The following is a 6,000-nucleotide window of genomic DNA, read 5'->3' as shown; positions in this document are numbered from 1 at the left end:
TCAGCTCCATCTGACGGATCTGGCATCCTGCAGTCGACCTGAATAACAATCTGACTGTGCTGAGTGGAGAGAACCCAGAACCTGGCTGGTGGTCAACTGTGGGCTTCTGCTCAGGACTATGCTTTCAGGTGACAGGTAGTTGGAGCCACATCTGGTCGGTCGGCGCCAGCTAATTCACCCTCTGATGGGATATAATTATAAAATTGGAGCTCTCTCTGTCTCCCTCTCGAACAGAGACCGATTAAGGGAAAAGTTGTGTGAATAAATTGAAACAGATAAAAGAATTTCAAAATGAATGAAGTGCAGAAGAATAACTGAGAAGGGCAGAGAGAGACGGAGACGTCGGCATTAAGTGCCGAGGTAGTAAGTTTCATTATCCCTTATTAAAAGAGTCACATATTATCCGGGTCAGGGCAGCAGAGAGCTCTTTACAGCCGGGTGGAGAGTCCTCCGGGTCCTCTTAAATTTAAACAGTCTGCGGCTTAGGTGGCAGGAGACGAAGAAGAAGAGGCATCAAAAGTGACGAGTGGGAGAGGGGGCATACGAGACTCGGATAGGTAATGTCAGGAAATGAGCGAGGAAACTGATGGCTTCGGTCAGGAGCGAGAGAAAGGAGTGACAGCTGCCAATTCTGTTTGTGGGAAGGTGAAACGGTGAAATGGCAGAATGGCACATGAGCGTTTTCTGATATGACCCTGAATTTAGATTTTTAGGCAACAAAAATGTACAAATAAAGTTGTACTCCGTAAGATTTGAGATACGTTGTTCTAGCTCCCCCTCTGGTGGTAGATGTAACTGCAGGCAACCTCTGGGACCTTATCTCCTTCACCCAACAGTGTTGTATGATTTTGGTTTTCCCTCATTGGCGGTCATTTTGCTTCTTGATTACTTTCCCGTTCTTCACTTCCATCAAGCCTCACTAATAGAGCACCACCATTGAATTTTCATTAGCACGCTCATTAGTGGGTCATGTGATCAATCACCATTGTTCTAACTCAACTTAAAAGACAATTAAATAGATGAAAATGTTACAGAGTATATCTTTAACTTTCATGAAAGGAAAACACACGGTGAAAGGGTTAAAAGATATAAGATGAAAAACAATGACATGGTAGCAACCTGTCAATCCCAAGGTAGCCCCGCCCTAAAGCACAGCCCGCTCTACCTGTACTCTAAATGAGAGCTTCATTTCATGCTGCATTGAATTGTATTCATTATCTTTTTTGACTATGTTTATTTGATTATTTTCTCATAATCTTCTATACAAACTTCTTTTTGCAATCAGATCCACTGCCCCCTGGTGGCCACGAGAAGGGAGGTTGCTCCCTGCCTTCCCTTCATTCATACATTTGTGAAGAGCATTCTAACCTTCTCTATAATTGTCATTTTCACAATTTATAGTTTAGAGCACCCTCATTAAGATGGTTTAATGTGTAATAAAAATCCAACAACACAGTGTGACCCTGCTTTGTGAGTCCCAAGTGGTGAGGAAAAGGCAGGGGATCCTCGGTGATGTATCGCATCACGTCCGTGGTGAATATTTGTTTTACCACCGAGACAGATGGTACAGGGTTTCCTGCGTAAGCCCACCGGTTCCACATTGCTGGTTTATGTAAGAGCTCATGGGCTGACATGACAGTATACAATATTTATCAGCGCCAACGCTCCTGTAAAGCAACCGTGTCACTTTCACTCCAAGGACACACACATCACGGCTACTCTACCTTGACTCCCGCTTTTGTTATGGGCTTCATGTATTTCAACGTTTGCACCAGCCCAAAAATTATTTCATTCTGCACCAAAAAAAGCTTTTGAAGCCCATGAGTGACCTGCAGATTGTGGACGATATCGCTGCAGATCCTAACGTTGTTTTCTCCGATATCCAACCTGTTGCCGTGCCAACGTGTAGCAACCAACCGAGCAGCCGAGAACACGGAGATGCCTGCAGTGGGTTATAGACAAAAGAAACACAGATGCATCAGATTGTGGGAAGAAACTGTTTTGTTTACATGCACACAAGAGAGCTTATCATTGTTGCGGTTTAGACCTCGTGATTGAATCATTGCAGCTCTCGGAGCCCCACATGCAGTATAAACATGGGAAGCTTCCTCAGCACACAAGCTCACAGTTGAGTGGATGCTAGCACCAAATGGAGGAGAGACAAAATAAACAAGTGTCTGGTGATGACCCAAACAAATAGCAAAGCAGAATTCAGGAGTCTTAAAAAACAATAGCCACAGGTTGCTTTTTTAGTTATTGTTTGCAGATAAAATCGAATTTTTGTTTTTTCATCACTACTTTCTTTTTTTGCTGTAGCATGTTTATGAATACAATATTTTTGTGTGTTTTCTGAGAGGAAGAAGAGCAATCTGTAGGCAATTTTTTACAGTAATCTGCATTTTAGTACATCCAGAATCCAGCAGCAAAAGTGAACTGCAGTCAAGAGCCACAGCCACGCTCAACTGAGTCCACAGAGGCCTGAAGCGCCGCCCTAGTGGCAGCAACGAGGGCTGTTCTTGCTCATGTATTTAAAATGTTATTATCGCACCTGTTTCCAAATCACACCACCTTTGACACTGCAGACTTTGTCCTTAGGTCTCCAGCAACACGGTCACCAAGTATGAAGTAGATCGTCTGAGCGGTTCTCCAAAAAAGGACAGACAGAGATATTAATATCCATTAAGCAAAAATTGCATGATATATGGATTAGGATTTTGTGGCCGCATCTAAACTTCATATTCTTTTGGTCAGATGGTCAGAAAACCCTGAACGCTCTGTTGCTTAAGAAGCAGGTTGAGGCTGTAGGTTTCAGTTTGTCCAATTCAAATGCAAGTACATGCAGTTTTGAAATTTGAAATATTACTTTAATTCAAGATTTCCTTCCAGGCTGAAAAAAAAGCTAAATTTTGGCTACATTTGCGTTGGCGCTCTCACAGCACTGCTGCTGTCGAAGAAGCTACAGTCGACAGCCATCTGCTCGGGCTGCAAAGTGACCTGAACCCGATGGTTACTGGAAGGAAACCATCAGGATACGACTGATGGGCTTTTAGGAGGCAGAGTAAATATGTGCCAACATTCAATGTCTTTTTTCAATCATCATGTCATTGCCTTCAAAACATAAGGAACTGTGCTTTTAAGAATTCACACGGGACCTGGTTTGATTCAAATTGATCGTTTCAATTTCATAAACTATTTCACCAACGGCTCTTAGCCTGGATTACGTTTAAAGGTGACAGAAATTAGGCGTTGGACCCTGGTCGGAGCTGGCCGATGCTGTCCAACACTGGGTCTTAAAGTCTTTGTGAATATTATTATATATAACATAAATAGCTCTATGTTATTCATGATATTAATATTATATTGTGTCATATTTTTTAGAGTAAGCAGATGTTATGCAGAGCCCTGAGTAAAATACAGACTTGGTTTATTCCATGGGAATGTGCCACATGAACGTCAGGGGGGCGATTTCTAACCCACATGCGGTCCCCTGATTATACTCATCCTGTACAAATAGAGCTTTAGGGGTCAATAAAACAAATGTGGCGGGCTGATATATTGGTCTTGCCCCAATGTTTACACACACACACACACACACACACACACAGCATAACAAATCGGGAAATTTCTCCCTTTTCTGTGGAAAACAGCTACTTTGAATGAGTCATTTCAGAGATAAACTCTTAATTTAAAAGGTTAAGAAAGAAGAAGACTTTCCTTGAATAGAGAATAAATGTGCAGAATAAATGTTTACTGCGGCAGATTAGCTGTGCTTATTTAGGGCCACGGAGCTGTAATCAGAGCATCGATTTACACCGCTGCTGGGAACAGGAAGAAGGTCGCAAGGTCTCCTTTAACTTTAGTTTCTCTGAGTCCCACTGTGTGAAGATCGGTTTTTACATCTTAATTTGGAATATGGTAACAGTTTATAAGGGTGTATGTGCCAAAACACCAATGTCTTATTTAATGGCTGTTGACACAGAGTGGCCACATTTTTAGAATGGGACTTTTTATCGAAGTTATTATTAAGCTGTATTTGATTAAACTACGGCACACACACACACAAACATGCTCACCAACACTCACTTTGAGAGGTAAACCAACTAAAAATCCCCAAAACTAAAACTAAAAAAAAACCTTTTTGCAACTCTGATGATAGCAAGCAAGAGCAGAAATCAAGCAACCAGCTGAAACACTGAAAGGTTTAATGAACAGCGCCTGTAGGCAACGACGTCTAACGAGCTGCTCACCAGCAGACTGCAATCAAAGCCCAGGATAAGAACATCAACTCAGTATCACACACACCTCAAGAGTATCCAGTCACCGAGAGTCACACACACACACTTCACTTGAACTTTTGGGATAAATGATGACATTTTATTGTGTGGTTTGTGTAGCTGAAATGTTTAGTTTTGATTTTACAAAACAAAATGTCAAAATTAGATACAAAAAATAAATTTAAAACAATAAACTCAACTATATGAAGATCTCTACACCATCACCCATTTATGAACATATTCACACTCAACAGATTGATTCATTTAATTGATATTCTTCATATTTTTCAAAAGTGTTCCACAATGATGTACAAATAAACAGTTTTTTTTTTAAATCAAACACCTGCACACTTTCCTGGAGAAAACCTCAAACAACGTGTGTGTGTGTGTGTGTGTGTGTGTGTGTGTGTGTGTGTGTGTGTGTGTGTGTGTGTGTGTGTGTGTGTGTGTGTGTGTGTGTGTGTGTGAGATTTCTCTCAGCAGAAAATAAACAGCAGTGGGACTTCAACTCCCAGATAAACTGTCGTCGTCACTCAAGGCTAATAACCAGGAAATGAAACTGGACACCACATTAACCCGGCGCTGCGGTGAAACGTTCGGTTGCTCGCTATCAAATTACCACATTAGTCCTCGCTGTTATGTAGCGTTCTGCTCGGACTCCGCCCCAGCACGTCCAACAACAGGAGGCGGAGTCAGTATCTTGAAAAAATGTTACAGAGTACAACTTTAATATTGTGACTATTTGCTACATCAATATAGGGTGGATTAAGGGTATCCTGTGAGTTGAACTGTTAGTGATGTGAGCACTGTTAGCTGCTAGCCTCTGGCTCAGCTGTTGCTATGTTTAGTCACCCACTACTAAAATCATTTATTAGCATGTGACTCCCAAATCTGAATCCTAATCCTAATTTCCTGAATATTAACTGTTTAAATGGGAGACTTCAGGCTAATTCTTCTATTAAAAACTTTAAAAAAGTCTGAGAACTCGCAGGAAAGGGACGTGAAGCATTATTAACTCCTGCATCACAGATCGGCTTGTGACATTTATTTTTTTAATTCCTTTCGACATTGTCAGAATGTCAACGGGGATTAGAAAACGAAGACGACGACAACACAGACAGAAGTTGGCATTTTGTAAACGGAGGCTGTATGCCAACAGCAAACATGCAAGTAGATCTGGTGGATTCTCAAATAATGCTTGGATCTAAATTTGGCAGAATCACCTTTTTATTGACCAATTTATTTTTGCAAAATGATAAGGGCTCAAGGGGCAACAAAGGTCTCCAGCTGCCCCCAAGTTTACCTCGAAGTTTACCTTGAACAAGCGTCCATGCTACAACATTAGCATCAATCAAATTATATCGTGCATTATCCCATTTTTACCTTGTTATGACAGGCAAAGACAACCACTTCTGCACATGCCAAGTTCCAGGGAGGTAACCAGCAAAGACTGAATTTCCTATTTTCTATTCTCCTGAGGTGTTTTATCAACGTCTCACTTTCTCTCCAGTGATGAAATTCAATATTTGGCTTTTATAAATGACTGACTGAGCTTCTTATTCTAACTGACTTTCACACTTTTCTCACTAAACCTCCAGAAACGTAATCTAATTTATTTTTCTGCAGAGCTGCACACACACACACACACACACACACACACAGACGCACACACACACACACACACACACACACACACACACACAGGCTTCTTTTGATTTTGTATTTA

The sequence above is a fragment of the Eutrigla gurnardus genome (genome assembly GCF_963514095.1).
Source record: "Eutrigla gurnardus genome assembly, chromosome: 15".
In the NCBI taxonomy this organism is placed as follows: Eukaryota; Metazoa; Chordata; class Actinopteri; order Perciformes; family Triglidae; genus Eutrigla; species Eutrigla gurnardus.
The sequence above is the reverse complement of the archived record's forward strand: the minus strand, read 5'-3'. Positions refer to the sequence as shown.